The following is a 9,237-nucleotide window of genomic DNA, read 5'->3' as shown; positions in this document are numbered from 1 at the left end:
TATTTCGTCGTGCAGTTTTCTTCGCGCTCGCAGACGGCGCACTCGCGTAACCGCATCACTACCGCTTCGGGGCGCACCCTTGTCCTCCCCGTTCCGCGCAAGAATTTTTTCCGATTCCTATTCCTGCGACGAAACCCAGACTAGGGCGCCTGCACCCGTGCGGTGACGCGGACGAGTGACCTTTTTGCAAGAGCTCGACGTACTCCGAAGGCAAACAACGCAACGTGCGATCACGCTCGCTTAGCGCACGGCGCGGGAATCGGCCGGCATTTGCTTCCCGCGTTTGTCCGTGCACGCAAGCTTCCGACTCTCTCGCAAACGTGCGCGCTACTGCTGTCGCAACAGACGTTTGCGCCTCGCGATTCAGACCGCACTTTCCCTGCAGGTGTCCGACTCCATCCTGCGGCGGTCTCTTCGGAGGCGCGCACTAGCCGCGCTGCAGTAGTACAATGCCTCGTTTCCGTCTCTGCGAAGTTTTGGCACAACAGTTCAGTTCGCCACCGTCTCCCTCACGTGAGGCCGCTGGCGCGTGGCTTCAGCACTCAACGTACTGTCCGTGATGCCGACGCGGTCAAAACGAGTCGACGGACGCACGTTCCCTTGTGCGCCGAAGGCTCTCTTGATATGTGATCCGACCCTCAGACAGACGAAGCCAAGGGAAGACCCAAGGCCGCAATGTGCGTTCAAAGAATCAGTGCTCAGTGTGTCCTGCAATTCACACCAAGTCTCGCAGCTGGCTGCGTTCTTCATCGACCCGAGAACCGAGTGATCCACCGCTTAGAGTCGTGAAAAGTAGTTTGTTCAATTCCGTACAGTACAACCAGGGTTTTAGGCACGTGGCGTCTCCCTGTGTGTGGTTTCGAAGGGCACCTTTCTGCGCGCGCTCCTCGAGTCTGCGCGCTCTTTCGACAGCCGCGTCTCAGACAGCTGGTAGCATATAGGCGCACCACACCCTGCTACTTGCGTGTTGCGTTTCCAGCTAAACCCCGCGAGCCTTTGTGTGCACGTGAGCCTCCACTCTGTATGCACCAGGATCAGATGTAGGACCAAGATGCAGTGGAGCCGCTCACGGCTACACACCCGCGGGGGCGTGGCTCCCCTTACCACGTCTTTTTCTTTTTTGCGAGCACTCGAAGCCGGTTTTCCCTGCCAACCACCCACCGGACCCGTGTGCTACGTGTGCACGTTCACATTGCTCCACGAAAATTGGAAAAAAGCCGCAAGGCCATGAGGGGGCACGAGCAGCTGTGGAGTCTTTCACGGCGACACGGCCACGGGTGGGGTCTCGCCCCCATCGACGTGTCTCGCTTTTAGTCATCAGAAGGGTACTCAAATTGACCACAATGTCCCTAACACACAAACACGCTTTCGCATCGGCGGATTGCCGCAGCACACCCGCTGCTGATCCGACAGTCTACTTGAGACGACGGACAAGAGCCCGGCGCGCGTACTCGCGCGGCTCTCCAAAACCACTCGGCCAGTGCCAGGGACAGCTTTCGGCGCCGGAGCCGCAACAATTCTACTCGAGGCGGAAGACGAAGCCAGCAAGAGCCTGGCCGCAAGTGCGTTCAAGTTTCGAGACTTCAGTCCCTCGTCTGTCCGTAAATCCTCTTTCGACGTGCGGCGCCTTCCCAAAGCGCACAAGTCCGTTAACCGCGGAACGCGTCCGACGTAGCAAAGCCGCGTTTCCTCTCGTACTTCGCAGCAGCGCCGCCTTTCCCTCGGCGGCGGGCGAATAGCCTGCCAACGTCGTCGCATTCAACCGCGATCTCGACATCTCGCGCGTCACGAGCAGGAGCCGACCGGCAGCCTCCGGCCCTGTCGGGCTCGGTGGCACTTGCCGCGGAGGACGGGAGGGCGTTATGGGCCACGGTTCCTATTGTACTTGGCAGCCACACCCTCGTACCGCCAGTTCCATGACCGACCGAATGCCGCGCCGTTCCTTCAGTACTTGGGCAGCAACATAGTCGGGTCGTTACTCCATACTCGCCGCAGGAAGCGACCGGCAGCCGCCAGCCTTTTCAGACTCGGCGGCGTTTGCCGCGGAGGACGGGAGAGCGCTTGCACCGCAGTTCCAACTATGAATGATGGATGGCAGGCAGCTTTAGCTCTCGACCGCCAGTTCCTTGACCGACCTCTACCGTTCCTCTCGTACTGGGCAAAGCTTTGTCGGGTCGTCTTACTCCCATTCCGCGCATGAGCGTCGAGGCGGACTGAAAGCCCACCCATGAAAGTGCGTTACGCCGTTTGTACCCACGGGCGCGGCCAAGCCAACCGTCCAAGGTTGCAGCCGCCGCCCGCTGGGCGCAACAAATTGGGCACGGGGCGCCCCTCAGAATTCAGGCAGTCCCCGCGCATGTTCGGGTATAGCCGTCCCCGCGTCCAAGCGGGGACAGCGGCGGAAAGCGTCGGGCGCAGCGAGCCGCTCCACCCACACGGGGCAGAAACGATCGTCACCCTTCACAGTCCGGTAATGATCCTTCCGCAGGTTCACCTACGGAAACCTTGTTACGACTTTTACTTCCTCTAAATGATCAAGTTTGGTCATCTTTCCAACAGACCGGCGCAACCGAAAGGCCGCGCCGGACATCGGTCCGAAGACCTCACTAAATCATTCAATCGGTAGTAGCGACGGGCGGTGTGTACAAAGGGCAGGGACGTAATCAACGCGAGCTTATGACTCGCGCTTACTGGGAATTCCTCGTTCAAGGGGAACAATTGCAAGCCCCTATCCCAATCACGAAAGAAGTTCCACGGGTTACCCAGTCTTTTCAGACAGGGATAAAGACACGCTGCTTCCTTCAGTGTAGCGCGCGTGCGGCCCCGGACATCTAAGGGCATCACAGACCTGTTATTGCTCTGTTTCGTGCGGCTAGGAGCCGCTTGTCCCTCTAAGAAGGTTGTAAGGTGCTGGGAACCCCGCACCTATTTAATAGGCTAGAGTCTCGTTCGTTATCGGAATTAACCAGACAAATCGCTCCACCAACTAAGAACGGCCATGCACCACCATCCACCGAATCAAGAAAGAGCTCTCAATCTGTCAATCCTCCCAGTGTCCGGGCCGGGTAAGTTTTCCCGTGTTGAGTCAAATTAAGCCGCAGGCTCCACTCCTGGTGGTGCCCTTCCGTCAATTCCTTTAAGTTTCAGCTTTGCAACCATACTTCCCCCGGAACCCAAATACTTTGGTTTCCCGGAAGCTGCCCGCCGAGTCATTTGAGTAACTCAGGCGGATCGCTGGTTGGCATCGTTTATGGTCAGAACTAGGGCGGTATCTGATCGCCTTCGAACCTCTGACTTTCGTTCTTGATCAAAGAAAACATTCTTGGCAAATGCTTTCGCAGTAGTTCGTCTTGCGACGGTCCAAGAATTTCACCTCTAGCGCCGCAATACGAATGCCCCCGTCTGTCCCTCTTAATCATTACCTCGTATTCCAAAAACCAACAGAACAGAAACGAGGTCTTGTTCTATTATTCCATGCAAGTTTATTCAGGCGACTCGCCTGCGTTGAGCACTCTAATTTTTTCAAAGTAAAAGCACCGGCCTTCTCGAGGCACACAATGAAGTGCACCAAGAAAGGACCGGCATGATGTTCAGTCCGAGCCGTCGCATCGGGTAGATGCACTACTCGTCTGGAACTGAGATCCAACTACGAGCTTTTTAACCGCAGCAGCTTTAGTATACGCTATTGGAGCTGGAATTACCGCGGCTGCTGGCACCAGACTTGCCCTCCAATTGATCCTCGTTAAAGGATTTAGAGTGTACTCATTTCAATTACGGGGCCTCAAAAGAGTCCCGTATTGTTATTTTTCGTCACTACCTCCCCGTGCCGGGAGTGGGTAATTTGCGCGCCTGCTGCCTTCCTTGGATGTGGTAGCCGTTTCTCAGGCTCCCTCTCCGGAATCGAACCCTGATTCTCCGTTACCCGTAACAACCATGGTAAGCAAGTAACCTACCATCGAAAGTTGATAAGGCAGACACTTGAAAGAAACGTCGCCGGCTCGTGGCCATGCGATCAGCACAAAGTTATCCAGAGTCACCACACAATACGGGCCGAAACCCGATCGATCTTGGTCTAATAAAAGCACCCGTCGCCCAAAGGGCTTCAGGCTCACTGCATGTATTAGCTCTAGAATTGCCACAGTTATCCAAGTAGGAAGAAACGATCTAAGGAACCATAACTGATTTAATGAGCCATTCGCGGTTTCGCCTTATTTCGGCATGTACTTAGACATGCATGGCTTAATCTTTGAGACAAGCATATGATTACTGGCAGGATCAACCAGGTAATCGTTCAACTGCGCGTCCAGCCATGCCGGACGCCGTTGTTGCGACGCCGAGGCCACCTTCAGGCGCCTCAGCACGCTTCGTTTTTGCAAAGCCCACCTCTTTGCACAGTCCGAGATGACGGCGTTCGAGCTCGCTACGGCGCCCTCCCCGCAGGGCTGGGTATCGCCACGCGGCAAGAAGCACGCACACTCTCGATAGATTCGTTGCGTCGACTCGGTCACGGCTTGCGGGATTTGCCATCAGCCCGCAGCACTGGTGGACCGATCGGCGCTTGCAACGTAGCCGAGACGGCAAAGCCGCCAAGCGACGGGTCACGCCCGCGCCTTCGGCGCTTTCTTATTTGACTCGTCCGAGGACGATGCGGAACACACCTCGATATCGTGGATACGGCGTCGTCCGACAACCAGCCCCTAACGCATCAAGCGGATGAGGCTGCAGACGATTGCCGAGGGATCCACGGGAGAGGCTCCGGGGACACGCTTGACGGGCACGGAGCCCGCCGCATATCAGACACCCAGGTCGCACGCACTCGGGGGGCGACTGCACTCCAACCCCCATATAATAGCAGCGATAAGTACCCAGACCTCCATGGGGCCGTACTCGTGGCATTTTCGACGGGGATTTGGCGGAAATCGTGCCGCACCTTGACGAACTTTGAAAGTTTACGTCGGCTGCACAGGGCCGAAGTCGTGAAAACCAACACCGCGCAAGAGGGTCGTGATCGTCAATGTTTCGCCAGCGGCGAGTACGGCTTCGCGAATATTCACGTGCCTGAACCACCGCGCATCCTGTGCTGACTTTCACGGCGAACGAGCTTTCCGCTGCCGCACTTTCTCTGCAAACGTTGTGCCACGCACGGTGCTGTGCTCCATGACCGTTGTTTTGGACGGTGGCTTGCGTACTCGTCGGCGTATTTCCACCTCTCGCGTGCACCACGGTGCCCCAGCTCACCGATTCAAGGCAAACGTGCGAGCCGCTTTCGGTATTTCCACGGAAAAGTTGCGCTGAACGTGGCTTGCGCGCGCCGCCCCGGCTGACGCGGTTTCGGACTTTGTCTCTGCGAGCGGTCGCGTACTCGTCGGCGCAATTCCCGACGTCGCCGCAGTGCGTGAATCGCACAAAACGCACCCGGACACCACAAATTGAAAAGTGGTACGATGTCGGCCGGGGCCGCATACCTCTATATAATAGCAGCGATAAGTACCCAGACCTCCATGGGGCCGTACTCGTGGCCGCCGGCGGCAGTTAGCGCCGAAAGAAATTCCTCATTTTTGCTTTTCAAGCCGTGTTTCCACCTCTCGCGTGCACCACGGTGCCCCAGCTCACCGATACAAGGCAAACGTGCGAGCCGCTTTCGGTATTTCCACGGAAAAGTTGCGCTGAACGTCGCTTGCGCGCGCCGCCCCGGCTGACGAGCTTTCGGACTTTGTCTCTGCGAGCGGTCGCGTACTCGTCGGCGCAATTCCCGACGTCGCCGCAGTGCGTGAATCGCACAAAACGCACCCGGACACCACAAATTGAAAAGTGGTACGATGTCGGCCGGGGCCGCATACCTCTATATAATAGCAGCGATAAGTACCCAGACCTCCATGGGGCCGTACTCGTGGCCGCCGGCGGCAGTTAGCGCCGAAAGAAATTCCTCATTTTTGCTTTTCAAGCCGTGTTTCTACCTCTCGCGTGCACCACGGTGCCCCAGCTCACCGATACAAGGCAAACGTGCGAGCCGCTTTCGGTATTTCCACGGAAAAGTTGCGCTGAACGTCGCTTGCGCGCGCCGCCCCGGCTGACGAGCTTTCGGACTTTGTCTCTGCGAGCGGTCGCGTACTCGTCGGCGCAATTCCCGACGTCGCCGCAGTGCGTGAATCGCACAAAACGCACCCGGACACCACAAATTGAAAAGTGGTACGATGTCGGCCGGGGCCGCATACCTCTATATAATAGCAGCGATAAGTACCCAGACCTCCATGGGGCCGTACTCGTGGCCGCCGGCGGCAGTTAGCGCCGAAAGAAATTCCTCATTTTTGCTTTTCAAGCCGTGTTTCCACCTCTCGCGTGCACCACGGTGCCCCAGCTCACCGATACAAGGCAAACGTGCGAGCCGCTTTCGGTATTTCCACGGAAAAGTTGCGCTGAACGTCGCTTGCGCGCGCCGCCCCGGCTGACGAGCTTTCGGACTTTGTCTCTGCGAGCGGTCGCGTACTCGTCGGCGCAATTCCCGACGTCGCCGCAGTGCGTGAATCGCACAAAACGCACCCGGACACCACAAATTGAAAAGTGGTACGATGTCGGCCGGGGCCGCATACCTCTATATAATAGCAGCGATAAGTACCCAGACCTCCATGGGGCCGTACTCGTGGCCGCCGGTGGCAGTTAGCGCCGAAAGAAATTCCTCATTTTCTGCTTTTCAAGCCGTCTTTCCACCTCTCGCGTGCACCACGGTGCCCCAGCTCACCGATACAAGGCAAACGTGCGAGCCGCTTTCGGTATTTCCACGGAAAAGTTGCGCTGAACGTCGCTTGCGCGCGCCGCCCCGGCTGACGAGCTTTCGGACTTTGTCTCTGCGAGCGGTCGCGTACTCGTCGGCGCAATTCCCGACGTCGCCGCAGTGCGTGAATCGCACAAAACGCACCCGGACACCACAAATTGAAAAGTGGTACGATGTCGGCCGGGGCCGCATACCTCTATATAATAGCAGCGATAAGTACCCAGACCTCCATGGGGCCGTACTCGTGGCCGCCGGCGGCAGTTAGCGCCGAAAGAAATTCCTCATTTTTGCTTTTCAAGCCGTGTTTCCACCTCTCGCGTGCACCACGGTGCCCCAGCTCACCGATACAAGGCAAACGTGCGAGCCGCTTTCGGTATTTCCACGGAAAAGTTGCGCTGAACGTCGCTTGCGCGCGCCGCCCCGGCTGACGAGCTTTCGGACTTTGTCTCTGCGAGCGGTCGCGTACTCGTCGGCGCAATTCCCGACGTCGCCGCAGTGCGTGAATCGCACAAAACGCACCCGGACACCACAAATTGAAAAGTGGTACGATGTCGGCCGGGGCCGCATACCTCTATATAATAGCAGCGATAAGTACCCAGACCTCCATGGGGCCGTACTCGTGGCCGCCGGCGGCAGTTAGCGCCGAAAGAAATTCCTCATTTTTGCTTTTCAAGCCGTCTTTCCACCTCTCGCGTGCACCACGGTGCCCCAGCTCACCGATACAAGGCAAACGTGCGAGCCGCTTTCGGTATTTCCACGGAAAAGTTGCGCTGAACGTCGCTTGCGCGCGCCGCCCCGGCTGACGAGCTTTCGGACTTTGTCTCTGCGAGCGGTCGCGTACTCGTCGGCGCAATTCCCGACGTCGCCGCAGTGCGTGAATCGCACAAAACGCACCCGGACACCACAAATTGAAAAGTGGTACGATGTCGGCCGGGGCCGCATACCTCTATATAATAGCAGCGATAAGTACCCAGACCTCCATGGGGCCGTACTCGTGGCCGCCGGCGGCAGTTAGCGCCGAAAGAAATTCCTCATTTTTGCTTTTCAAGCCGTGTTTCCACCTCTCGCGTGCACCACGGTGCCCCAGCTCACCGATACAAGGCAAACGTGCGAGCCGCTTTCGGTATTTCCACGGAAAAGTTGCGCTGAACGTCGCTTGCGCGCGCCGCCCCGGCTGACGAGCTTTCGGACTTTGTCTCTGCGAGCGGTCGCGTACTCGTCGGCGCAATTCCCGACGTCGCCGCAGTGCGTGAATCGCACAAAACGCACCCGGACACCACAAATTGAAAAGTGGTACGATGTCGGCCGGGGCCGCATACCTCTATATAATAGCAGCGATAAGTACCCAGACCTCCATGGGGCCGTACTCGTGGCCGCCGGTGGCAGTTAGCGCCGAAAGAAATTCCTCATTTTTGCTTTTCAAGCCGTGTTTCCACCTCTCGCGTGCACCACGGTGCCCCAGCTCACCGATACAAGGCAAACGTGCGAGCCGCTTTCGGTATTTCCACGGAAAAGTTGCGCTGAACGTCGCTTGCGCGCGCCGCCCCGGCTGACGAGCTTTCGGACTTTGTCTCTGCGAGCGGTCGCGTACTCGTCGGCGCAATTCCCGACGTCGCCGCAGTGCGTGAATCGCACAAAACGCACCCGGACACCACAAATTGAAAAGTGGTACGATGTCGGCCGGGGCCGCATACCTCTATATAATAGCAGCGATAAGTACCCAGACCTCCATGGGGCCGTACTCGTGGCCGCCGGCGGCAGTTAGCGCCGAAAGAAATTCCTCATTTTTGCTTTTCAAGCCGTCTTTCCACCTCTCGCGTGCACCACGGTGCCCCAGCTCACCGATACAAGGCAAACGTGCGAGCCGCTTTCGGTATTTCCACGGAAAAGTTGCGCTGAACGTCGCTTGCGCGCGCCGCCCCGGCTGACGAGCTTTCGGACTTTGTCTCTGCGAGCGGTCGCGTACTCGTCGGCGCAATTCCCGACGTCGCCGCAGTGCGTGAATCGCACAAAACGCACCCGGACACCACAAATTGAAAAGTGGTACGATGTCGGCCGGGGTCCGCATACCTCTATATAATAGCAGCGATAAGTACCCAGACCTCCATGGGGCCGTACTCGTGGCCGCCGGCGGCAGTTAGCGCCGAAAGAAATTCCTCATTTTTGCTTTTCAAGCCGTGTTTCCACCTCTCGCGTGCACCACGGTGCCCCAGCTCACCGATACAAGGCAAACGTGCGAGCCGCTTTCGGTATTTCCACGGAAAAGTTGCGCTGAACGTCGCTTGCGCGCGCCGCCCCGGCTGACGAGCTTTCGGACTTTGTCTCTGCGAGCGGTCGCGTACTCGTCGGCGCAATTCCCGACGTCGCCGCAGTGCGTGAATCGCACAAAACGCACCCGGACACCGCAAATTGAAAAGTGGTACGATGTCGGCCGGGGTTGCATACCTCTATATATAGCAGGATAA

At 57.7% G+C, this 9,237-nt stretch overlaps 2 non-coding genes across 2 annotated transcripts; both read right to left on the bottom strand.

The window, feature by feature from the left end:
* Positions 1-632: 632 nt before the first annotated feature.
* Positions 633-785, bottom strand: LOC119451064 (5.8S ribosomal RNA). The gene has a single exon (XR_005191635.1). It is a non-coding gene; the product is annotated as a 5.8S ribosomal RNA (ribosomal RNA).
* A 1,686-nt stretch (positions 786-2,471) lies between these two features.
* On the bottom strand, positions 2,472-4,286 carry LOC119451205 (small subunit ribosomal RNA). The gene has a single exon (XR_005191732.1). It is a non-coding gene; the product is annotated as a small subunit ribosomal RNA (ribosomal RNA).
* Positions 4,287-9,237: the final 4,951 nt, after the last annotated feature.

Source organism: Dermacentor silvarum, chromosome 4 (assembly GCF_013339745.2).
Source record: "Dermacentor silvarum isolate Dsil-2018 chromosome 4, BIME_Dsil_1.4, whole genome shotgun sequence".
In the NCBI taxonomy this organism is placed as follows: domain Eukaryota; kingdom Metazoa; phylum Arthropoda; class Arachnida; order Ixodida; family Ixodidae; genus Dermacentor; species Dermacentor silvarum.
This window is presented reverse-complemented; position numbering and strand designations above follow the sequence as displayed.